This window comes from Felis catus, chromosome B4 (genome assembly GCF_018350175.1).
Source record: "Felis catus isolate Fca126 chromosome B4, F.catus_Fca126_mat1.0, whole genome shotgun sequence".
Classification (NCBI taxonomy): Eukaryota; Metazoa; Chordata; class Mammalia; order Carnivora; family Felidae; genus Felis; species Felis catus.
In genome coordinates this window covers 49,166,948-49,194,636 of record NC_058374.1, presented here as the reverse complement: position 1 = coordinate 49,194,636, position 27,689 = coordinate 49,166,948, and the positions used below count along the sequence as shown (strand labels likewise).

General features: G+C 38.4%; 1 protein-coding gene and 1 pseudogene across 2 annotated transcripts in view; both read right to left on the bottom strand.

Annotated features, from left to right (window-relative positions):
* Positions 1 to 27,689, bottom strand: part of PTPRO (protein tyrosine phosphatase receptor type O) — a 242,162-nt gene that overhangs the window by 166,585 nt on the left and 47,888 nt on the right. The window lies entirely within an intron of this gene.
* On the bottom strand, positions 15,536 to 16,913 carry LOC123386543 (annotated as a pseudogene).

Below are 27,689 nucleotides of genomic sequence, written 5' to 3'. Positions count from 1 at the left end.
GAATGGACTTTGAGGACATTATGCTAAGTGAAATAAACCAGACCCAGAAAGGCAAGCAATGCCTAATCCCACTTTTATGAGGCACCTAAAATGTCAGATTCATAAAATCAAAGACAGAAAAGGTGGTTATCAGGAGCTGGGGAGAGGGTGAAATGAGCCATTATTAATCAAGGCATAAAGTTTCAGTTCAGTAAGGTGAATAAACTCCTAGCAGTGTACCGTAAAGCACTATACCTACAGACAATAATAATGTGTAGTAAACAGATGGATCTCACGCTGTGTTCTACCACAATAAAATTAAAAGATAAATAAATAAAAGTCAGACAGAAAAGCAATGTCAGCATGTACCATTCTTATTTTCTAAAGCATATATATATATATATATATATATATATGCATTGAATTGTTATCAAATAGGGACGTAACATTTAACAATTTACATAGCAAACTCTAAGTCTTCCAAAAGTATGTCCAAAGACTCCAGGTAGGAACTACTGCTCTGAAACATAGTATTGTGGACTGTCCTTTCAGACAGGGGCTCATAATCCTCAGAATTTAGTAGGTGAAAATCCCACGAAGTAAACAAATTTCACAAAAATCTTGTATCTCAAGAAAGAATTCCTATTGGATTTTCTTATTGCTCTGGCTAATCTTTCTAATTTAAGTTCCCAAAGCTCCTTTCTTTCTCTAACTTAAAGACAGAATTCAGTCAAACAAATACCAAATCCCCATCTGGGCATCAAAATAATCCTGACAATTCTTCCACTTCATACTGAAATAAAATGTTAGACCATTTCCGTGTTTAAGAGGCATGACCCATGGTTAGAATTCAATGAAATTATGAGATACAATTTATACTCTGATGAATTTTAATTAATTTTTAATTAAATATAGAAAATTGAATGTTCAGGCAAAATACAAAATTAGAGTTGGCAAGGAGAACAAAACGTGAAATTGATCTTGCTTTTCAGTCACCCCTGCAGAATGTGTCTAAGTCTGACTTGCAGAAGAGCACAAAGAGAACAGCCAAGTGAACCAGTCCAATGAAATCCAACCTATGAAATATTTTATAGTTCACGGGAAGAATCAATTTTTATTAGATAGTGACTTCTCCATTATTTGCCTGTAGGATGCCTATTTTATACTTTGCACATAGCAATTTCGTCATTCCTTGTTGACTTTAATCAAGGTATAAGATGATGTGGGAGGAAGCAATGCAAACTCATTTGTTTTATCATTAGCCTAATCTCTACATACTGCACACATCTTATGAATACATGTATTTCAGAGAGAAATTCACACATGGCTTTTATCTGTATCATAACTACTCTCCATTGCCATTAAGTCATCTTTTCCTCAAGTATTTATTAAATTCTCTCTGTGATAGTCAGTAGTGACATCTGCCGAACAATTGTGGTTGTTCCCTTTGGCCCTTTGTAGTTAGATACGGCCCGGTGACTACTTTTGGACACTGAGTTGTAGTGGAAGCGTCTTGTGCACTTCCAGGCTGGAGTATTTAACTCTTGGTTCAAACCGTGGGGAGTCATTTAACTGCTGGTTAGAACTCCGGAGAGTTTTCTCTCTCTCTCTGGTATAATGACTGGCAATATTTAAGATGATGACTGTTCTACTGAACTGTCCCTGAATGACTGTGCTGGTAAGTGATAAGAGACCCCAGTCATACAGAATGATCAAAAACCTGTGTTGCTTTAAGCCACTAAAATCTTAGGGTGGGTTGTTTCCATGCCATTATTGGGCTACTCTAATACAAGCTGCGTGCAACACATTGCGCCTCGTGCGGGGATGCATCAGTAAACAAGACAGAAATAGTCACTGACCACATGCCACTTGGATTTTACTGAAGAAACTTAGAACAGAATGGAAACTACAAGAGGGCAGGGGTTTTTATATATTTTGTTCATAGCTGGTTTTTTTTAGGGCTAGAAAAGTACCCAGTGCAAAGCAAATGTTCATCTACACATCTATGATAAACAATGGAAGAAGTTTAATGATCTAATTAAAATATTGATACTTTTCACAAGGGAAATACACAAAGTGTGATGACAGTCTGTATTGATGCAAGATGCCCAGTCCACCAAGGGGGAGTAGAGCTCCCCAAGCTCACCAGAGTGGCTTTTGAGAAGCAGGAATTAATGGGGCAAGGGATGGCAGAGGGGGAAAGGAGAAACCATTCCAGCCAAATGGGATGGCATATGCAGAGCCACTGACACGAAGGAGAAACAAAGGCGATTTAGACCGAGGGTAGAGAACAATAGGCACAGGGGGTACAAGGTGTGGTGAGACCACTGGGAGGGGGACGGGGGAGCAGATTACACAGGCCATGTAGGTCTTGTTAGAGACTGTAGGCTTTGGGTTGCGTGGATCTTGGGTGGCTCAGTCAATTAACTGTCTGACTCTTGGTTTCTACTCAGGTCATGATCTCTCTGTTCACGGGATAGAGCCCCGCAGGTGACTCTAAACTGACAGCACAGAGCCTGCTTGGGGTTCTCTCTCTCTCTTCTCTGCCCCTCCCCCTGCTCACACACGTGTTCTCTCTCTCAACATAAATAAATAAACATTAAAAAAAAGATTGTCGGCTTAGCTTAAAAAAACAGGGGACAATGCTTGAAGGGATTCAAAGGGACACCCAGGTGGCTGTGAGGGAAATAGACTGGGAAGAGTGTATGGGGTGTATTGTTTCAACTTATTGCTATCTTTAACTCAGAGCTAAATACAATGATTTGGAGTTTAGCAACTTACCTTAAGCTTCTGACCAGAACTAAGCACCAACTCCTTACAGAGGGAGAACCTGCTGTCCGCACAGCTTCCTTCTTAGTAACCAGGCTCTGCGAGATGCCTTGGTCTCAGATGCCTTGGTTAAGAGGCAGTATGGAAAGAATACACACAGAATGTTCTGGATGACGTTCATTTCCTTACCAGGGTCTCTTTGAAGATTTTTGGAAGAGATTTCTTCCTGGTTTAATACTGAGAATAGATTTGCTCCTCCTTAGAAATACTCTTTTTCTACTCTTAAAGACAGGTACAATTTTAAATGGATCAATTTCCTTTTTCCCTGTGCCTGTGGAAAAGCTTAGGACCAATGTGTGATCCACTTGAAGTAACTGTATAGAATAGTATGTGTATTTATATTACCCTATCCGTGGTATGTTTCTGCCCTAGGTTTTGCTTTTTGATTTTACTGACTTCTAATTTAGGTCATCCTATCCTGTTTTATATATTCATGTTATGTCATCTTAAAGGGCTTCTGGTACTAAGTATAGTACAAACAAACATTTCTCAACCACTTATCTATAATCAGATAAATAATAATTTGGGTATAAAAGCTAAGCAGCACACTTTTCTATGGTATGCCTTTTAAAAGACATGAAAAATGGGAGTTGGATTAATCTTTATATATTAAAAAAATCATCGGGGCACCTGGGTGGCTCAGTTGGTTGAGGACTGGACTCTTGATTTTTGCTCAGGTCATGATACCAGGGTCATGGGATTAAGCCCTGTGTCTGGTTCCATGCTGAGCATGAAGCCTGCTTAGGATTCTCTCTCTCTCTCTCTCTCTCTCTCTCTCTCTCTCTCTCTCTCTCCCCCTCTGCCCCTCTCCTCCACTCTCTTTCTCTCTAAAATTAAAAAAAAATTAAAAATAAAAAAATCATTTATTTTTTACCTATTATGTGTCAGATACTGTAGGTTTAAGGATGAGTACCAACATATATGGTCCGTGACTTCGTGGAGCTTCTGGGTTAGTGGGACAAACTCTGGATCTGTGAGAAACAAGATTGTCTTGTGTGTGGCCCTTATACCACGTACTCTTAGGATTTAGGGATGGACTGCCTGGGTTTCAGTTCCAGCTCTGTCACTTAATTAACTTCACCTTGGGCAAGTTATTTAACTTTTCAATGCCTTCATTTCCTCATGTGTAAAACATGAGGAACCCACCCACCCACCCACCACATAGGATGGCTATAAGGATTAAATGAGCTAATGTGTGTAAAGAACTCAGAATAGTGTCTGGCAGGGGTATATTACTGTTAGATGTTTTTATTACCTAAAAAGAGAATTTGGGATGAAATAATGCTTAAAGTGTCCCTGTGAATAATGTAATAGGAAATCAAAAGTTCCTTTTCCTTACTTGTTTCTAAATAAAGCATTATATATTGTTTAGAATTATGAGATCATTGAGAAAAAGAGACTTTGGGAATCATCTTGGATAATTTCCAACTAATTTAGAAATCCCGGCCACTTTCCTGACAGATGCCCATTTAGTCCCTTTGTTAGCATTTGTGGAAATGTAGCACTTATCCCCGAATAACCCAATCCATTTTATTGTGGGTCAGCTCTAATGGTTAGAAAGCATTTCTAGGATTGAGCCAAACTCTTAAGAAAAAAAGAAGACTGTTTTTCCATCCTCAATTAATACACTAATTTGATACGCTTACTAATAATTTGCAAAAATTTTATGCACTAATTTGATATGCCTAATACATGATAACTACTAAGTTGTACATAGTGACATTCAGTGTTATACTGAAAATATCTGAAATACAAAATGTGAACATTCAATCCACAATATTTACTGAGACTCCACTTTGAATAAGGCAGATGATTAAAAACGGTTTTTCTGCAAAGGATTACATATTCTAGGATTTAACTAAATTTACTAAATGCCTACTTTGGGGACAATTTAAATGTTATTTAATTCTCAAAACCCTCTATGGTAAGTGTTATTGTTTTTACAGTAAAGATGAAGTAAATGAGAAACCAAGATTCAGAGAGTTATTTTTTATGAAGAAATATAGCTATAGCTAGTCTATAAATAGCATACCTGGAACTGGAACACATTTCTGTCCATTTTTTTCCACTGTACCCAGAGGATCAAAGACCAAAAGTAATAAGAGAAAGCAAAAATGCACATGGAAAAAAGATGTTATTTCAGGGTACCAAAGAACCATTATTTTAAAACAGCAGGCCGGGATGCCCGGGTGGCTCAATCAGTTGAGCATTTGATTCTTGATTTTGGCTCAGGTCATGATCTCACGGTTCTTGGGTTTGAGCCTTGTGTTGGGCTCCCCACTGGGCATAGAGTCTGCATAAGGCTCTCTGTCTCTCTCTCTCCCTTTCCTCCCTCCCTCTCTCTCTCGAAACAAAACACCAACCCCCCCCCCCACAAAAAAACAGTAGGCCTAAAAGGGGGAAAGGTATTATATTAAGAGCTTTCTAAATATTTGAACCATGCCATGCTTCTAAGAACTACTCATTTCACCAGTTCAATAAGCAGTGCATCTCTGTGTTGTGAACAGTGTTAGTATTTAAAGGGCTTTTCATTCACCTACATCAGTCACATCCTGACCACGTTAGATTTCTCTGATTCTCCTCGTATTTCTCTTCACAGTTAAAGATGGGTGGGAAACTGTTGGGAGCATCAGTTAACCCTTGCCTTGCCCCCCCGCCCGGCCCCCAGCTGCCTGTTTTGTGGTTTTATTTGGGGTTTATTCCTTTTACCCTTAATTTTTCAGGGTAATAAGAACAGGTCATGGGGTCAGGGTGGTAGTCCATTGCCATAATAATGCATATTCCCACATTCCACAAGGCCTACCTTGGAAGAATTTAAGTTGTCAAATAGTTACGTTTTTTGGTTATATTGGTCAATTAGTATTCAGAGTTTTCTTGGATATTAATCTGAATCCTCTGCCACCATCCTCCCCACCCCACCCCCACCCCACAGAATGCAACATTCGTAAGATCCTTGAGGGCCAGACATTTTTGTTTTGTTTCCAGTTCCTAAAATAGTAGATTGCACATAGGTGTTCAGTAAAGGTTGGTTGACAGATGAATAAACTAAAAACAAAGCCACAGATCTTATCTCTCCTGGGGCACTCAGCCTTCCCAAGGGACTGCCCTAAAGGTTATATATGTCTGTGCTCTCACTCAGAGGTGATTCGAGTTTATGAAATCCAAGTTCAGAAGTATGGCTGTTTGAACACTGGGCAACTGAGGACAATTCAAAGCAATCTAATTGAAGGAAGCCCTCATTCTCTCTGTCAGACTGAGGTAGGGGCTTTTTAATCAGGAAGATCTGGCTTGTATTGTCTGTTAAATGGAGATAATGATATTAATCTCTTAGGGTTATTACAAGGAGTAAACAACACATGGGAAGGCATATTTCACAGTCATTGGCATATTGTTGTTTAATGAAAGCTTATTTCTGTTCTTCCTTTGTATAAATAAAACACAGTTGTTAGAGATATAAATATTATCAGTTGCTTAGATCTTGGTGGCTAAGGAAAGCAAATCTAATTAGAAAGAAATGTAATCTTTGAGTTACAAAGTTTGATGGTAGGCCAGTCACTAAAATATTGTTATTTCAGTATATCACCGTGCCTCTCTATTGAGAACAAATATTGTATGGTCTTAGAATTTAGTGATGCATTATAAGCAAAGAAAAATATCCAGTAACTCATGTGAATGCCAAGCTCCTGGACGTCCCAAAATGGTGAAACTCCCAGAGACTGCCTTAGTCACATCATGTAACTCAGCCACTTCCTGGGAGAGTACTTTCTAAAAATACTTGGTCTTACACTGTGTGTGATCCTTCTACAATTCCATTTTCTTGTGTTAGACTTCCCATGGGAAGGCAAAGGATTAAATCTGCTTTATTGTAAATATTTGAAGGGAAAGACTGTGTTAAGGGGAGTAAATGACCTAATAAAAATGCTTCCTTGATTTCCATTTTATTTTCTTCCTCAACAGAACCATAAAAGTCTATACAATGTTATAGAATGAGCCTGTGTCAGATGAAAAACTTAGCAGCGTGTGTGCCTGTAGATACTTGACCAGCCCTATGAATTTCTGTTTCTGGATTCTTTGTTCAACAGAGAGTTTCCTTTCGGTTTGTTCCCCCTTAATTAGACATTATTATCACATCACATTAAGAACAATTTTTTGGATCCAGAATTTTGCAGTTAGTTCTTGAATGTAAAAATAGTGCCAACTCAAAGCAATCTTTCCAGTAACTTCAATTAAAAAATATAGTAATTCAGTAATAGTTAAGGCAACAGTATTATTTAGGATATATACGTTTTTCTCAAAATTAACCATAAATGCTTAACTGAATTGTTTACCACATTTTAATTTTAAAGTCACAACTGAAGACACAGTGTGATTCAAATGAGTCCAGCCCCTATGGTTAAGCCTTAATTGCACATGCAAACATACAAATATATACACCCAAATACATACATTTCCATCTATGAATCTGTATCTTTATGTGCAAATTCACACATCTCCAACATCACATATATTCAGATACATTTCTATGGGAACACACCAAAAGAGGCACCCTACTTATAAGAAGAAATTAAATAAATCAACTTTTACAGACTATAGGAGCTTCCAGAAATGTTATATTATACATACACATCTCTGATCTGTGTTCTCAATGGTAAAAGGACTCATGAGGAATTAGACACCTGCTTCTGTTTATAACCTTAAGTAGTCCCAAAGGCCTGATTACTCTGAAACAACCATACACTTGTCTGGGTTCATTGCTTAATCAATCTTTTCAGGCACACCAGAATATCCCATTTTCCAATACAAGGGCTTTCATCATCAGCATGTGTGATCTTTAATTCTGCAGTGCTGTCATATATTAAGAGACAATAAAATGAAATAGGCTGTTATCTCTTAAAAACCACTAGTAATTCAAATTTGGACAGCTTCAATTTGGGCATAGGTTGTTATCTCTTAAAAAGCACTAGTAATTTAAATTTGGACAGCTTCAATTTGGGCTAGGTAATTGTGGAAATATTCCCTGCCTTCTCTATGCTGCAGTCTAACATTTAATGGTTTTGCAAATCTTACTGTACTAAGCTACAAGCAATAAGGAAATAAAATTAAGATGTTAGTCATAAAATTAGCCAATATAAGAGACTAAAGATTCTATTCCAAGATGGGCCAAGCTATGAGATTTGTTATTATCCATGGGATTGAAAGAATGGAGGCTTTTTAGGCAAAGAAGAGTCTTTTTTTCACTTTCTTGTATCTTTGCTTTCTCTCTGTCATCTGACTAAAACTTGTTCACACTGTCCCAGTCCTAAACAACAGCAACAACAGCCACCAGCTAATTCTGCATCTTCCTTCTCTCCAAGCCATCCTATTTCCGCTTTTCTATTCTACTCTCAAGAAAATTTTCTATTTTCTATTCTATTTAAACTATTAAAATAGTTTAAACTCGTTGCCTCAACTTCCTCAGTTTCCTTATACTTCTCAGTTCCCAGCAATCTGACATCTGACTCTGTGTTTCTGCCTAAATTGCTCAAGCAAAGGCAAATAGTGTCCTGTTTTCTATACCTACTGGCCCTATTGCAGCCCTAATTCCTTTGTGACACCCAGCAATATTTCACATTGATGACCACTTCTTGAATATTGCTGTCACTTTATTCTCCTCTCTGACCCCCATCTCTATCTTATTTACTTCATGTTTTTCCTCTGCCTCCCAATTAAATTTTAGTGTTACTATAATTCTCTTCTATTATGTGTGATTTCTTCCACTCCTGTGGTGTTTTCTCCAGGTGACAGACAGCAATCAGATACCATACTTCATGCCAAAAAGAATTTCAGACGTTAACACCACCATTAAAAACTTCAGTTGCAACAGTAGAGGTTCGCCTGATAATGCCATTTAATTGATTTGGCTGGCCTTTGAATAAACCAGAAGGATCAGAGCATATGGCAATAAACTATCAAAAATTAACCAAGTTGTAGTCCTAATTACCGCATGTTGAAGGTGATACCTTTTCAGTACCAGAGTAACTTAACTCAGCCTCTTGTATTTGGTATTTGGCTATAACTGATTTGTTGACTGTAATTCAATTCCCCATGGTAAGAGAAATCAAAACCAGATCACTTTTACATGGGAAGGGTGACAATATACACTCATTGCCTTCCCTCAGAGCTACATTAAATCTCTTGCTCTCTGTCACTGTATAGTCTATAGGGACCTTGATCATTGTTACATTCCACAACACATCATGTTGGTTTGTTATATCGGTGACATAAATGGTAATTTAACATGATTAGTAGAAAGTGGCCGGCATTCTAGGCATCCTAAGCTGCCTATGTGTCAAAGGGCAAACCTCAGTAGAAGACTCACAACAAAAACTCCTAGGGTATTAGAGCAAGACCAGTCCTTCTGCAGCAAAGAATTATGCAATTTTGGAAAAAAAAATTCCTGCCATGATACTAGATCCTTAGAACTGTATATTATCTAATCCATTGAGTCATAAGTTTGGGCAGGAAGAGTAGTGATTTGTTATGAATGCACCATTCAGAATTGGGCTGGAGAAGTTCCAGAAGACACAAGTAAATTACAATAAACAGGTGACCAAACACCTAAACCATTTGTAGGGTATTAGGTTCTCTGTCACAACTTTTGCTATGGCATCTTGGCTTTCCCTATGACTAAATAGCAAAGGAAATAACTGAGGCCCAATTCACAGGTAAGTTGGTGCAATTTCTTCATGTTAGCTTTACTGGATAATTCTTACACTTGAGGCTTACATAGGTCTGGCTCTAAAGGACATGAGAGTGCACTACACCTTCAAAGATAACATCTGGAAGTTTATTTTCCATGGATTTTTGGGCTCCTGGGCAGAGTGGTTTGGCTAGTTGGTCAGAACTCTGAAAAAAAGACAATAAGTGGATAAGAGACAATGAAATCTTAGGAAAATCCATGCACTGGGTCTATGGAAGTGGGCACCGCATGTGCACTTGTCTTTCTCATACTCATGACCACTAGAGACCATTTATCTCAGAAGAGGAACTCAATAACCAAGGAGGAAACTTGTCCTGTGGATGGCAACAAGCATCTTTCTTTGGCAACCCTGGTGCTAGCAGAATGGGACCATAAACAGAGTGACCATTGTGGCAGGGATACACCTACGCAGCCTCAGTAGCAAGGTCCTTTTTCTGTAAATTTTATCTGACTACTGGTGACTAGTCAGGAGCAGAAAACAAAATTAAGCCCTCATTATGAAGTCATTCTTCAAGGAAACCAGTCTACCACTTGGTGGTACGTTGATTACATCAAACTGAACCCCAGTAGAAGGAGCAAAAATTCATCCTTTCATAAATTGACACCTTCTCTGGATATGAATTTGCATTCCCTGGTTCAAGGATCACCACTGACGTCATCACCCTAAGGATTATACAACATATGACATATATTTTCATGGTTTCTCACAGTTATCTCTTTTACCATACAGGAATGGGCACTTAAACACACAACCCACTTGTCCTACCATATATCTCCTCACCTAGGAACTGAATAATGGAATGGTCAGTTAGAGGCTTAAGGAAGACATACACTTAGGTACAGTCTGGTTGGGGTGCTGTCCTCTAGGATGTGGTGAATGCACTAAATCAATGGCTGATAAATGGTACTCTCTCCAGTAGCTAAAATGCATGGGTCCCAGAACTAATGAGTGAGAGTGGGGTTAGTTCATCTCACCATTCTTCCCAGTGACCCAGTGAAGTTGTGACCTTCATCTCCACAAACATGGGTTCTACAGGATTAGTGACCTTGGTTTGTGTAAAGGGATTGTTTCCCCCAGAAGACAGAGTGGAACTCTTAATACATTCCACTTTAACTTGAAACTATAGCTACTACTTGGTCATGTTGAATTGCCCATGCCATTGAAGCAACAAAGGTGAAGAATTACTATGCTCATAGAGGTGATTGAATCTAATTTCTATGAAGTTCTGGGATTTGTGGTATATAATGGGAATAGGAAGGAGTACATGTAGAATCACAACATACAAGAGGAGTGCATATTTGTGTTTCTCTGCCAAGAGATAATGTGTATGGACAATTATAGTAAATACAGTCCAAAGAAGGAAAGGCAACGAACAAAGGGCACAGATCTCTCACATATGAAAATCAAGGTCATTCCAGCAGACAAGAAAACTAGGCCAGCCAGAGTGTTGGCTTAGCATGAGGAAAATAAACAGAATGAGTAGTAAAGAAGGAGATGATAAATATCAGTTATGACCTTGGCACTGCCTGCAATAGTGAGAGTGTAATTCATTCCAATAACCCCCGGAATTAAGCCTTTTCAGAGATTACAATTTATCACTACCCTGAAGGGGACTCCGTGACAGGTTTTACCTAATAGGGCATATGGGTGGATCTGAGTGGTGCAAGGGATAGGCTGTACTGGCCATTTCATACCCTCTTAGTTCATGTCTTATCCCAACCACTGCTTTGCTGGCGAGTTCCATTAAATGCTTCACCATCTTCACCTTGGTTCAGTCTTATAACATCTCATTGTGGGCTGAGACCATGGAACTCTTCCTGCTATGGGACTACTTGGCACAACTGTGTGGGATACCTGTGGCACCTTACTTGGCCCTTATGCATGCACAACCAGAGATTACTTTAGGTTACACCTTAGGTAATGGGGATAGGGATCAAGGGATGAATTGCCTCCCCTATTGCCCCAGGCCATTAGTTCTCAAACATGTTTCACAAGGCTCCTTAGAAGTTCCTATGAGACTGAAGGATGGCAGCTCACAAAAGCACATTTTTCAAATTGGTTTTTCCCTGTTCAAAACTACTGCCCTCACGCTTGTCCTCTAAGATTATATTCCCAAATAAAATGAATGACCTTCGGGGCCTCCTGGGTGGCTCAGTCGGTTGGGTGTCCGACTTCAGCTCAAGTCACGATCTCATGGTTCCTGAGTTAGAGCCCCACGTTGGGCTCTTTGCTCACAGCTCAGAGCCTGGAGCCTGCTTCAGATTCTGTGTCTCCATCTCTCTGCCCCTTCCCTGCTGGCGCTGTCTCTCTCTCTCTCTCTCTAACTCTCTCTCAAAAATAAATAAACATTAAAAAAAAATTTTTAATGACCTTTACACAAGCTTTGGTCTATGGTTTAGCTTTTGGGGGAAAACCTAGATTAAAACAGAACTTGAAAAACATTTTGAAGGAAACTTTTATTTGAAGTGAAAGGACTGCTAGGTCTTGTCAATGTCTCGAGCCTGAATAACCAGCTGCGAGTGTCAAGGGAAAACAGGGAACCCTGGGAGGAGAGCTACTTTTGGGGATGGGGAGACGATAAATTTAATCTTAGACTCTGGAATTGAATATGGAATTCACCCATAAAGAGTCTGGCATTGAAATATGAGTCTAGGGGCACCTGGGTGGCTCAGTCGGTTAAGCCTCCGACTTCAGCTCAGGTCACGATCTCACGGTCAGTGAGTTCGAGCCCCTCGTCAGGCTCTGGGCTGATGGCTCAGAGCCTGGAGCCTGCTTCTGTGTCTCCCTCTCTCTCTGCCCCTCCCCCGTTCATGCTCCGTCTCTCTCTGTCTCAAAAATAAATAGACGTTAAAAAAATTAAAAAAAAAAAAAGAAATATGAGTCTAAGGTGAATAGATGGAATTGGATGGTAGATAAAGCTGTGAGAAAGGATGAGTATCCTAATAAAATAGATACGGGAAATTTACTCAATGTTGACAGCAATATTTGAGGGAACATGGTATCTTCACTACTAAAACGGAGCTCCTTGAATGTGAAAGTTGAGAAAAAGTTGTCCCACATGTGATTTTTTGCTTTCACATTCCCTGTACCTTTTACTCTGAGAATTCTTCTTACCTGGCTATTTAAAGATTCCCTGGAGGGAAGGAAAAAAAAAAAAGACACTGTCAAAATAGAGCTTTCTTTAAGAAGACAGAAAAAAAAAATAGGCTTTTTTTTTCTTTGATCAGTCAGTGAGAGCAAGGAATGAGGTCAGTAAGAGTAGATGTTTTTCTAGGACGGAGAAAAGAGCGAGCACCTCATTTGGATTTCATTTTTTATAACATGTTGTTTTTGAGCATGAAAACCTCCCAGCCAGCCACGGCAACAATTTCAGAGAATACAATTATGTAAGGAGTTTTAGTATTAATATTTTACGGATGTGCTCACTGATCAAGATTTTTTTTTTTTTTACTCCTCTGAAACTAATCAGACAGAGCGTTTTAGAGAAACACGCTGATATTGTCACTAAATTTACATTAAAATTGGACATGTTATCTACCCTACTTAAAAAAGCACACGGTGTATCTATTAATCACTGCTTAATGTTGAATACGAATACATGAACTTTTTCTAATTAAAGGGCTATTCAGCTCCGACACCAGTACCTTATCATTTTAGGTGTTTTATTATGCTTTTGGCATTTGTTAATGGCAGGACTTGCTCACTATTACCAAAAGCCTTTCAAATCTTATAATTTTTGAACAGTTTTAAAAATGGGAAGAAAGAGTTCAATGTGTTTTTAATTAAAAACTAGATTTTTATTATAAAACTGGGATGTGGGCAGGTAGATATCTCTTCTATATTATCTAAAGGAAGTGTAAAAATTTATATGTAATATTTATTCCTGTAGTGTTTATATATTTTTTTCTTGAATTTGTTTTAAAATATAAAACTTTCTTGGGTAATCCACATATTATATTCTCACATTATGGAAATTAATCACACTTCCACTAAGAAGACAAACATACACATTGTTTTTTTATATTTAAAAAATAATTTGTGCTAGGGCACCTGGGTGGCTCAGTCAGTTAAATGTCTGACTTCAGCTCAGGTCATGATCTCACAATTGGTGGGTTCCAGGCCCGCGTCAGGCTCTGTGCTGTCAGCTCAGAGCCTAGAGCCTGCTTTGGATTCCATGTGGCTCGCTCTCTCTCTGTTCCTCCCCGTTCACTCTCTGTCTCTCTGTCTCTCTCTCAAAAATAAATAAAATATTAAAAAAAACATTAAAGAAAAATCATTTGTGCTGGGGGCACCTAGATGGCTCAGTTGGTTAAGACTCCAACACAATGAAGAAGCCAGAAGCAGACCTGGGCTTATATAGAGTCTTAGTATTAGACAAAATTAAATCAGTGAAGAAAGAATAGTCTCTGCAATTAAAAAAAAAATGTTTAAATTAGTGATTCTACATCTATACTTTCAGATAGTATGTGGTCATTTAAAAAAATAGAATATTTTGGGGGTGCCTGGGTGGCTCAGTCTGTTGAGCATCCAACTTCGGCTCAGGTCATGATCTCGTAGTCTGTGGGCTTGAGCCCCGCGTGGAGCTCTGTGCTGACAGCTCAGAGCCTGGAGCCTGCTTCGTATTGTGTGTCCCTCTCTCTCTGCTGTCTCTCTGTCTCTGTCCCTCTCTCAAAAATAAATAAACATTAAAAAAAACGAAAACACAATTTGTGCTTGAAAGGAAAAAAATCTCCTTTAGTGTTCCCTGAGGCTTTGCGCATTGGCCTAGCTGGAGGTTGGTTTCTAATGAGCACTGTTCACAGTGAAGTGGATCTTCTTTGGCTTTCCTTATGGAGTGCATGATGCACATAAATCAAACTGTGAGATCAGGGGACTAATCAGTCCTGTAGATGTACAACCATAGTCTCTGGAAGAACCAGAAGCAGCTTTTCAACTGGCATAAGAGCGGCACAGAAACTGTTCTCCTATGACTGTGTTATCACTGTTTAAGACTTTTTGGGTTAGACAGTAAAATATTAGCAGTCTAGCATTACTTCTCTTAACTACCTTGCATTATCGGCCTTTCATTCCTTTGCTGGTTCATTCTTTCAGCAGAAAGACACAGCACCAGGTTATGTGGCAGATATCGATATACTCAGATAGCATGACACCCGCCAAAAGTGAATTTGTAGTCTAAGGGGATAGACAGGCAGAGATATGAATAAAGTACTAAGAAAGCATAAAGCAAAAACATCAAACTCTGCTGAAGATGTCAGGGAGGGCTTCACTGAGGAGTTGACAGTTGAAGAGGACCAGGCTTCACCAGGTGGGTGAGAACAGCTTATAGGTAAAGGCACAGCATGACGAAAGACATGGGGCTCTACAGCAAGTAATTTCTACAGAAATTAAGAGTTCTGTGGGGTAAGGACAGTCCCCTCCCCCCTACTTCTTGTTAATAACACGTTAAGAACTTTGGGCTTTTTTTTGGGGGGGGGGTAGTAATATTTTTTACCGGAGTAGGCTAAAGATCCAACTTATTTTTGGAGGTGATAACTGATAGCCATGTGCTAGATGCTTAGGTTACTGGGGTGTAAGATTGAAATGGGGGCTGGAAGCAGGTTTCAGAAGAATCTGCACACTGAATAAGAGATCTAGAATGTACCATGTAAGCAATGAAGGCCTTTGAAAGTGTTTGAGATGGCATGATGAAAGCAGTGTTTTTCTTGATATCTGTGTATACGTGGAATAATTTTCCTCTAGATTGTTCATGTTCGTTTAGTTCTGAGATAGATCTGGCTTACAAGCGTTTTCATGGGCTGGGCGCCTGGATGGCTCAGGAGGTTAAGTACCTGATTTCAGCTCAGGTCATGATCTCGTGGTTCCTGAGTTCGAGCCCCCACCTTTGGGCTCTGTGCCGACAGCTCAGATCCTGGAGCCTGCTTTAGATTCTGTGTCTCCCTCTCTTTCTGCCCCTCCCCCACTTGTGTGCACGCACGCGCATGCTCTCTCTCTCTCTCTCTCTCAAAAATAAGTAAACAACAACAACAAAAAAGAGTTTTCAGAGGCTATGTAATTTGAAAGGTATTGGGGAAGGAAGTTTTAGAGGTGTGCTTCCTTCCTTTCTTATTTTAAGGTTACATAGGCTGCCTCTTCAAATGTATGATATGAAGGAGGACATCCATGCCGCCATTTGAGGTTGGTTGTGGTTAGTTCTACTATTGCTACTTCTCATTTGGAAGCGAAGTCTTCTCAGACTATAAAAATTATTCATATTACTACTGTTAGAGAAATGAAAGAACCTATAGAGGAAATTGTGTTTCAAGTTGTATTGTATTTGGATAGTCAGAGTAATGTCGAGGTATTCAGGATAATCCGAGAAAGTGCTGAGGAAAGAACGTCGTGTTAACCCTACAAATATAATTGTGAAATGGATTTTTGCTCAGGTGTTACCGAGAGTATTTCCTGAAAATAGGGGGAATCAATGAGTGAGCCCTCCTACAATAGCGAATACTGCTCCTGTTGATAATACATAGTGGAAGTGAGCTACTACATAGCATGTGTCACGAAGAACGCTATGTAACGAGGAGCTTGCTAGTACAATGCCTGTTAAGCCCCCTACAGTAAATAGGAAAATAAAGCCTAGGGCTCATAGCGTAGCAGGGAATCATTTAATGTGGCCTCCATGAAGGGTGGCAAGTCAGATATACTTTTACCCCTGTGGAGATAGCAATGATTCCGGTGGCTGATGTGAAGTATGCTCGTGTGTCAACCTCTATTCCCATGGTGAACATGTGGTGAGCGCATACAGTGAAACCTAGGAAGCCAATAGATATTAATGCTCAGACTATTCCTATATAACCAAAGGGCTCTTTCTTGCCTGAGTAATAGGTGACGATGTGTGAAATTATTCTGAAACCTGGCAAGATTAGGATGCAGACTTCGGGTGCCCAAAAAATCAGAACAAGTGCTGACATGGGATAGGACCCCTCCAGCGGGATCAGAGAAGGTGGTGTTTAAGTTTCGGTCTGTTAGTAGTCTGGTAATGCCGGCCACTAATACTGGTAGTGATAGGAGTAGCAAGACGGCAGTAATTAGGTCGGATCAGAAAAATAAAGGTGTCTGATATTGAGATACAGCAGGGGGTTTTGTATTGATAATTGTAGTAATGAAATTAATAGCACCTAAGATTGAAGAAAGGCCTGCAAGGTGGAAGGAAAAGAGGGTTAGATCTACAGATGCTTCAGCGTGGGCTAGGCTACCCGCTAGAGGGGGATATACAGTTCATCCAGTGCCTGCTCCCGCTTCTACTACCAATGATGCCAGTAGTAGTAGGAAGGATGGGAGAAGAATAATCTAATGGATTATTTCAAGCCAGTCTCCAATCTTCATCTTAAATGAATCTAATATCAGGTGTTACTAACACTTGGCAGCCAAATAAATGGCAAGGAAATCATAGCTATTTCTCTAAGCAGATTTTGGAGGAATAAAAGATCTAGAAATTTGCCTGTTAGGGAGGAAGATGGGAACATAAAGGTGAGTGTCTGACAAAGCCAATTAAGTACTATGCATCACTATCATATGCATTACTAATCTTTGTAACCCCGTGTGGGAGTTACAATCCTGAAGAAATGTTACTATCATACAGGCTACCGGATGTGAGATAGAACTCGGAGAATCCTTAGAGAAAAATATATTTTGCCCTTATGTAGAAAATATATTTTACAGGCTACTGTAAAATATAATGCATCCTCAATCCAATATGTATATATAGGCTTAAGCATATAAAATTGCCTCTATGTGACTCTTTGACACTCCAAATGGCAATTTCATATGGTTCAAAATAATAAACATGCACACACACACACATAAGATTATATTTATCAACTTATACGTGCATATCAGGTTTATGACCAGATATCTATCTATCTAATCTTTATATAGACAGACAGAGACAGACAGGCAATAGAGGCAGAGAAAGAGAGATAGAAAAGCACTAAAAAATTGGCTTGAGTGTTTACTGTGAAAATATTTTACAAATCAAATGTGTTTTATAATAATAAATTCAGATATAATAATTATTAGATATCTTTTAAATCCTAACAAAATGATTTTTTTTTAAAGTAGGCTTCATGCCCAGCACAGAGCCCAAGACAGGGCTTAAACTCACGACCCTGAGATCATGCCCTGAGCTGAGATCAAGAGTCAGTTGTTTAACCAACTGAGCTACCCAGGTCCTCCCCTGCCCCCAGAAAATGATTCTTGTATTTGGGCTCCCAGGTGGTTCAATTGGTTAAGCGCCCAACTTTGGCTCAAGTCATGATCTCACAGCCCATGAGTTTGAGTCCCGCACAGGCTCTGTGCTGACAGCTCAGAGCCTGGAGCCTGCTTTGGATTCTCCCTCCCCTGCTCATGCTCTGTCTGTCTGTCTGTCTCTCTCTCTCAAAAATAAACATTAAAAAAATTAGAAAAAATCATTCTTATATTTTAAGAATAGTAGAGCAAAATTATGTTTTTATAATGACAAATATTCTTTCAAAATTGACTCCTTATGTGAATTTAATTAGACATATATTGAACTGTCTCCCTGTGGCCTTTCATGTCTCCATGTATCTGTGTTCTTTGTGCTACATTCTTTGTAATTTTTTTTAATCTTTATTTATTTTTGAGAGAGAGAGAGAGAGACAGAGCATGAGCAGGGGAGGAACAGAGAGAGGAGACACAGAATCCGAAGCAGGCTCCAGGCTCTGAGCTGTCAGCACACAGCCTGACATGGGCCTCGAACCCACAAACTGTGAGATCATGACCTGAGCCAAAGTCAGACGCTCAACCGACTGAGCTACCCAGGCGCCCCACATTCTTTGTAATTTGTTCAGATCTATTCTATAATCTTTTATGTCAATTGAATGTATTCTGCTAGTTAAGTCCTCTGTTTAATTTTTAATATTATTCATTAAATTTTCTCATATGTAGAAATTATTTTGGTTCTTTTTTAAAAATGAGTGACCACTTTTAATAATCTCTTGCTCTTTTTTTTTTTTATTCCTGCTTTAATTTATTTAAACATTTCATCTATTCTTACTGTAAATTCTGAGAAGGCAGCTGCCTATAAGCTGGGAAGAAAGTGCTCACCAGGAACCAGGAATTGGCAAGAAGATTAACCTTGGGCTTTCCAGCCTCCAGAACTGTGACAAACTAAACTTTTGTTGTTTAAACCCCCCAGTTGTTGTTTAAATACCCCCTATAGTATTTTATTTCGTCAGTATGAGGTGACTACTACAGTGAGCTGATTAACAAGAATTGCAATACATACAAAGGTTTATAGTGAAAGGCAAAAGTTGTGCTTAGTTGAAATGTCCTAAAAATTTTTTTTTAATTTTTATGGTCCTTTTGACATGGTTGTAATCAAGCCTTTGCACACTTTTCCCCAAGAACAGAACAATAACATAATTGCTCCAATCTGTCACTTAAACATGAACTTAAACGTGCTGCATTTCTATCCACAGGCTTTGGTTTGAAGGATGGCAAATCAACACCTTCTATGTCTCATCTCATTCCCTGTCAGCATCACCTGCCTCTGAGGCCCCTGCTGCTGCGGCCACCAGCACTGCACGGGCTCTGATGGGCTTCAGGTTGGCCTGTTTTCTCTCTACAGTCTGTGCTGTGCAATTCTTGCCTCCTGCCCTTGAGCTCCCCGGTTGGCGCTGGGGAACAGGATAGAAGGGTGTTCTCGCAGCCCCAGCGCTTTTGCTTGGACGTGTGGGGGACTTAGATCTTTGAGTTTTGGGAGATAAATTCTTCTGTTCCTCTTCCCAAACCAGTTGTCCTGAGAGATTCAGCGATTTATCCAGTCTCCTGAAATATCGTCAAAAATCTGTGCAGTTTGCTTGGTACCAAGCGGTGACAGCCTTTGTAATCACACATACATTGTTCTCACTTCTACGCTACCTCCCTTTTTCTTTCCTCCTTCTTTCCTGAGACTGCGCTCTCTAATAAAATAATCGCACATAGGCTTTTGTCACAAGCTCTGTTTGAAAATCTGTTTGCTTGAAAATCTCTGTTTGCTCAGAAAGATGGTTGTAGAAATGATAAGACATATTTTTAGATGTTTCTAATTTGTTTTTCTCAGCTTATCTTCCACAAAGAGCTATTATTAGCTATTTTAGAGATGAGGGAATTTATTGATTTATTTTCATGTTTTTATTTATTTTTGAGAGAGAGAGAGAGGCAGAGCACGAGCTGGGGAGGGGCAGAGAGAGAGGGAGACACAGAATCCGCAGGCTCCAGGCTCTGAGCTGTCAGCACAGAACCCGACGTGGGGCTCCAACTCGTGAACCATGAGATCATGACCTGAGCCGAAGTTGGACGCTTAACGACTGAGCCACCCAGGCGCCCCTCGATGAGGGAATTTTAAATTCAACATTTAAAAAGAATCTAAAGTAAGAAAGCCATGAAACTTTCATTAATTGCAGACAAATATTTTTCCAACTTAGAGTTTGAAGCTTAAATGTAAACACTACCTGAGAGATCTTTTCCATTTAGGGAAAGGAAAGGTAGAAGGGAGTTAAACATATTAAGTATATTTTGCCATTAACAAAGGCAAGTATGTCTCTTGTCACATGTTCTGTGGGCATTCAGACAAAGAGGAAATATGTTCTAAACAACACAGGGAAAAAATGTTACAATAAATATGACCTTTTTCTTTTCTTTTTAAGTTTATTTATTTATTTTGAGACACAGTGTGCAAGATGAGGGTGGGGGGGAGGAGCAGAGAGAGAGAGAGAGAGAGAGAGAGAGAATCTTAAGCAGGCTCCGTGCCACCAGCACAGAGCCTGACGCAGGGCTTGATGCCGCTAACTGTGAGATCATGATCTTAGATGAAATCAAGAGTCAGATGCTTAACTAACTCCGCCACCCAGGTGCCCCAATGTGACCATTTTCCATCATGAAGTAGCAGCAAGGTGTCATGAGAGGCTTTTGTTGCCTTTTCACCTTCTTGGTTATTTGTAAAGTAACAATTGAGGTTTGGAACTGTCAGGGGAGTAATGGTGAGAACAAACTAATACACAACCTTAGAAAGGTCATTTGACCACTGCTGGCTGAAAATATACAACATGATGAACATTAATGACTTTATACTATTGTGTTAGGGATATAGAAAACAGCCACCAAAGACAGCTTTCTGGTAGGGATGCTACTTAAATTGATCTGAGTTTGACATTCAGAGAACAGGGCATTGAAAGAAAACCTTTATTAAGTTTGAACATCAATGCTAAAATGCAAGATTTTTTCTTAAGTATTCCATCTTTCCCATATTTAAAGAATAATGCAAATGGAATCGCAAAAATAATATTCCATTGTATGTGTATACCAAATTATGTTTCTGCATTTGTCATGATAAAAATTTTGGTTGGTTCCACTTTTTTAGCATTTTGAGTAATATGCCATGAACATTCTATATAAGTTTTTGGTGGACATGTATTTAGATTTCTCTTGGACATATATTTATGAATGAAATTTAACATGGTAAGACACTGTCAAATTATTTTCCAAAATTGCCATATTATTTTACATTCCCACCAGCAATGTATGAGGGTTCCAAATTCGCCACATTATTGCCAACACTTGTTATTATCAGTCTGTTTTTTAATTTTTATCTTGTATTGTTTGTTTTTAATTTTTATTTTTTATTGTCTGTTTTTTGATCATAGCCATCCTAGTGGGTGTGAATTGTTATCTCATTGTGGCTTTGACTGGTATTTCCTTAATGACAAATGCATTTCAGCATCTATTTATGGACTTTTTAATAACTTCTTTATTTTCTTCAGAGAAATGTTTATTCAAATCCTTTGTCCATTTTTAATTGGGTTACTTAACTTTTTATCACTGAGTTGTTATGTACTCTTTACATATTTGGGATACAAGTCCTTTCTCAGATATATGACTTGCAAATATTTTCTTCCTTTCTGTAGTCTCTTTTGTGATGTCTTTGTCTGCTTTGGGTATCATGGTAACACAGGCCTCACACTGAGTTAGGAAGTGTTCCCTCCTCTTCAATTTTTTTTGAATGTGTGTAGAATTGATACTATTTCTTCTTTAAATGTTTGGTAAAATTAATCATGAAGTCATATGAGCTTGGGACTTTTTAATTACTGGAAATTCCTAAATTACAAATTCAATCTCTTTACTTACTATAGGTCTGTTCCAATTTTGTATTTCTTTTTGAATCACTTTTGGTATTTTGTGTTTTTGTAGGAATTTGTCAGTTTCATCTATGTTTTCTAATTTGCTAGCATGTAGTTGTTCATAGTATTCTCCTATAATCCTTTTTCTCCTTACTGCTGTAAGTTCAATGGTAGTGTCCCCTTTATTATTCCTGATTTCAGTAATCTGAGGATCCTGTCTTGATTTCTTGGTCAGTCTAGCTAAGTTTTGTTCATTTTGTTGATCTTTTCAAAGAACCAAGTTCGGTTTTAGGTTTTCTCTGTTGCTTTTCTAATTTCTATTACATTTATTTATGCTCTGACTTTCTTTAGGTTTATTTATTTAGTTTGAGAGAGAGAGAGAGAGAGAGAGAGAGAGAGAGGGCACTCATGAGCAGGGGAGGGGCAGAGAGAGAGGGAGAGAGAGAGAATCCAAAGCAGGCTCTGAGCTGTCAACACAGAGCCCGACGTGGGGCTCAATATCATGAACAGTGAAATCATGACCTCAGCTGAAATCAAGAGTGGAATGCTTAACCAGCTGAGCCACCCAGGCACCTCTATGCTCTAACTTCTAAATTTATTTTCTTCTTTTTGCTTGCTTTACATTTAGTTCGCTCTTTTTTCACCCAGTTTTTTAAGGTAGAAGATGAGGCCACTGATTAAAAAATCTTTTTTCTTTTTCAATATAGACAGATGTTCACAGCCATAAATTTCCCTCTAAGCACTGTTTTAGCTGCATTCCATAAGTTTTAGGATGTTGTGTTTTACTTTTCATTCATTTCAAAGAATTTTAAAGCTTTACTTGCTATTTATTCATTGACCCATTGGTTATTTCGAAGTGTGCTGTTTAATTTCCACATTTTTGTCAATTTCTCAAATTTCCCTCTATTACTGATTTCAAATTTAATTCTATTGTGCTTAAAGAGCATACTTTGTGTGATTTCATTATCCTAAGCATACTGAGGCTCGTTTAATAACCTAATATATTGTCTCTCTTGTAGAATATTGTATGTGCAATGAAGAAAAAATGTGTATTCTGCTGCTGTTGGATGGAGTGTTCTATAGGTGTTTTTTGGGTCTAACTGGTTCAGAGTATTGTTCAAGTCTTCTGCTTCCTAATTAATCTTCTACTTAGGTGTCCTATCCATTTTTGAAGGTGAGAGATTAAATTCTCCAACTATGATTTTGAATTGTCTGTTTCTCCTTTCAGTTTTCGCTTACTGTTTATATGGCGGTTTTTTGCCCCTCATCTTTTTAGCTTTCAAACTATTTTTGTTAATGTTTACTTAGTTTTGAGAGATAGAGACAGAGTGCAAGTGGGGCAGAGAGAGAGGGAGACAGAATCCGAGCTGTCAGCACAAAGCCTGAAGTGGGGCTCAAACTCACAAGTTGTGAGATCGTGACCTGAGCCGAAGTCGGATGCTTAACTGACTGAGCCACCCAGGCCTCTCTCTTCCAGCGTTTTGAATGTTCATCTCATTGTCTTTTGCCTCCCTGGTTTCTAATGAGAAGTCAGCTGTTAGCTTTATTAAGAATCTCTTATACACGGTGAACCATTTTTCTCTTGCTGATTTTAAGATTCTTTCTTTGTCTTTTGACAGACTGAATAAATGTGGATCTCCTGGACTTTCTCTTACTTAAAATTTAAGATTCTTAGATGTATAGGTTGATGCTTTTCATCACATTTGGGAAGTGTGTGTCTATGATTTATGCCAATATTGTTTCTGCCCCTCCCTCTCTCTCCTCTGCTCTGGGATCCCATTTTGCCTATGTTGGTATGCTTGATGGTGTCCCACAGCTCCTTGAGATCTTGTTCATTCGTCTTCAGACATTTTTCTTTCTGTTCCTTAAACTGGGTAATCTCAATCGAGCTACCTTTAAATTTTCCAATTCTTTCTTCTGCAAGCTCGAATCTGTTGTAAACCCCTCTGGTAAATTTTTCATTTCAGTCATTGTACCTTCAATTCTAGAATTTCTATTTGGTTCTTAAAAACATTTTTTAAATTCCTTTATTGATATTCTTTATTTGGTGAAGCATCAATGTCATACTTTCCTTTAATTCTTCAGACATGATTTTCTTCAGTTTTGAATATATTAATAATAGCTAATTTAAAATTTTTGTCTAGTACCTCTAAAATCTGGGTCCCCTTAGGGTCAGTTTCTATTTATAACTTTTTTCCTGTGTTTGAACCATAATTTTCCTCTTGGAAAGTGTATATTTGAGAACATATAACGTGGCAAAACTGGAATTCAGGTCCCTTCCCCATGATGTGTTCTTGTTAGTTTTTATTGTTATTGCTGCTGGATTTATTTCTTTATTGGGGTGGGGGTTGTTTAGTGACTTTCCGGGACTAATTCTGAAAAGTCTGTATTCCCTGTGGTGGTCAGCCACTGAAGTCTATTATTAACTAAGTGGTCAGGAAATGATTGGTCAGATACTTTCCTAAATGCCGTGAGCCAGTAAGTCTTCTATCCTTTCTCAAGGAACTTTGTGTTCTGGAACTCCAGTAATGCTCAGGCAATGTATAATTCTGCCTCTGCCTTTACTTCCTGCTTGTACAGGGCCTCAAGACCAACCAGAGATGAGAGATTGGGGCACTTTTGGGTTTTTCCTCACATGTGCACAGCCCTGCTAATATATGTGGACTTCCAAATCCCTGGTAATATGTCAGATCTTTTCAAAGACCCCAATGAACATCTCCTTTTATTTTTCTGTCCAGGCTCTTGTTTGCCCCAACTGATGCTGTAAGTGTCTGTGATATCAAATAATCTTTGTTGGTTGTTTTCCACATACACCCTGGAGGTAGGGCTTTTGAGCTCTGATCAGGTCAAATAATGACAATGCCTTTTGAATAAAGATTTTCCAAGCAGCTTTGAGACAGATCAAATAGTGATAATGCTCTGGGAATGGAACCATTTGAGGAACTCTGAATTTGGCCAGCCTGCCCTCATGCTTCATGGCTCTGAGGCTATTGTTTTACAAGGCCACTGTAGAACTCGGGAGAAGGGCATGGGGTAGGTCAAGTTTAAGAGCCATAAATCTTGTTCTTACTGAGGTTCAGCAATTTCTTTTTTTGGAATAAACACTCCTCAAGATTGTTACAAGTCTTTGGTTAATTTTTAGAATTCTGAAAGAGTTGATTTGTATGATTTTTTTCTCCCATGTTTTCATTGCTTTTATGAAGGAGTGGACTGACTCTAATATCCCAGACATTCCAAGTCCCTTCATTAGCTCTTATTTTTACCTATTCCCTTCCCAATATTTTAATGACCCAGTTTCTATTTGGGAAAAGAAAGTCTTCCCAATGGATATTAGTCTTGTCTTGGAATTGTTCTGTGCCATTCCAAAAGCAGGAAATAAATATAGAATCTTTTAAAATATTTTCCAGATGCAATTATTAACAAATGTCTGTATCAATCAACATGTTCTCTAGCTTATCTGGTATCCTCATTCTCTTCCTTCAACCAATTGTTCTTTGCATTTTTGTAGTGATTGAGTCTTTGAAAAAGAATGATGAATAGTATTGATTCTCACTTTCTATAAAATATATACACATGTGAGTACAAAAATATACACTGTTCCCAATATATTCATTGGCCTGAATCCTTAAGATCTTTCTGGAACACAGATAAAAAAATTCTTCTCCTAGAATTTCATACTACATTTGTTTATAATTATTGTTTCTATATTTTTTAACATCTTTGTATCTGAGAGAATTTATCCTTAGTAGTAAACAAGAAAGATGAAATTTACTGAGTGCTAATTAAATGTCAGTTACTATGATACACAAAATGATTTGTGCATAATAAGTGTTTAATAATTACACTTTGAATAAATACTACTTCACCTATTTTTATTTTAACCTCTTTAACTGTACCCTTAATTTTTGACAGATACACATTGCCCTCAACAAGGAACTAGAAGAATTTGAAAATATGTTACACTTATAAAATAGTAGACTGGGTGGGGAAAAAAAAAGATGGAAAAGTACTGCTGAAATTAAGAATAGGTTCAAAATAGACTTTGGGAAACTTTAGATATCTCTCAATTTCTACCACTCCTACTCTCTGCCTCTCCAAAACATCCTTTTGTATGAAATGATACAAAACAACTGGTAAAGATTTGCTCTTGTGGGCCCCCACTGTGATGCCAATCTCAGCACCCAAATTACTTTCTTCTTCTGTCCTATTGTGTATTTGTCACAAGATAATTTGTCATCACCATGCTAGTATTCACAGTCCAAGGCAGCAAAGCCCATGCTCAACGTCATGCTCCATAATGATGTTTGTTTCTATGAAGCCCCTCTGTGCCCACTTAGCATTTTAGATATGGATCCGAATGTGGTAGCAGTTTCCCATAGTTACTGTAATTGCTTCTGTTTTGATTTTGTCCATGTGTTTTAACTAGATTTCATGTAAAACATCTGGAGACACTAATTACTGCCTGTCCTATAAACTTACACTCCTACTTGCCCTGGTGACAGTCATGTCATTAACTGACTCAAAACCAACTCTAATTAATCAACCGACAAATAAAGATGGTCCACCTGCCTGTACCAGTCTTAGTCTGAACCCAGCACAAAATAATATCCTTTGCAGCACTGCCTGTGAAAATCCTGGGCACTGATAAGACAGTCTACTTATTTCTTAGGCTAAATTACCAAGGAACACGGAGCACAGTAAAACCTTGGATTGCAAGTAACTTGTTCTGAGAGTGTTCCACAAGATGAACAAGCATTTCTAATAAATTTTAACTTGATAAGCAAGCAACATCTTGCACTACGAGTAGTATGTGATGCTGAACATCACATGATCACAACTGAGACCATGGTTCTTGAAATTCACTCTCATATACAAGTGCTTTGGATGACAACATGTTTCCGGAACGAATTATGCTGGCAAACCAAAGTTTTACTGTAGTTTTATATTTAAAAATCTATATCTAGGTTATCTTCAGGGGTAGATTCAATTCACAAGCCACTCGGGAAAGTCCTGAGTACGTGTCTTGTGCCCATCCCCCACATCGAACAGCTTATTAAGGAAGCTAAGTTCTTGCACGGTATTTCACTTTCAAGCAGTTAGCTTTACTGTTTGGCTGCATTCCAATCTGTGTAATTATCCTGTCCTCCCTGTTAAAGAAAAATAAGATCCCACCAAATCATAGTGGTTTTAATTAGGGAAGTTATTCATTACTTCCTCCTTTAAAACAGACAAGGAGCTATCAAATTGTGTTTCCACTGCTATATAGCAGTTGTGGTCAAACCAGAGGGGTTGGGTTTAACGATAGTAAGGAGTTTCCTAATTAGTTCCATAATGGACGTTAGAGACCATCCCATAAAAAGCATTATGGAAGTAGAATGGGGTATTTCTGTACAAATGGGTCCTGCTATATAGAGAGAGAAAAAAGTGAAGTTCTATCTACCTTGTTCTGCTTAGGCCCCAAGATTCATGTTAATCAGAGATCTCAATTTTTGTTATTTTATTTTTTAAAAACATTTATTTATTTATTTTGAAAGAGAGAGAGAGAGAGAGAGTGAGAGCACACAAGCAGGGGAGGGGCAGTGAGAGAATCCTAAGCAGGCTCCACACTTAGCATGGAGCCTGATGGGGTTCCATCTCATGACCTCTCATGATCATGAGATCATGACCTGAGCTGAAGGCAAGTCAGATGCTCAACTGGCTGAGCCACCCAGGAGCCCTGGATATCTCACATTTTAAATTGCATCCCAACATGCTAAGAAGGCAGAAACCATTCTCAGCACACGTGATTGAGTGGTTCATTAGGAATATATATCAACATTAATATATCATAAGTATTTGACACACAGAATTTTTAAGGAATGTTTAGTGAACAGAATGTATTTTAAAGGAGCTCATAATTTAAAGAATTTTGCAAAGTGGACATCCCTTAAAATACTATTTAAATTTATTATAAATTAATAAATGTATTATAATTTACTCA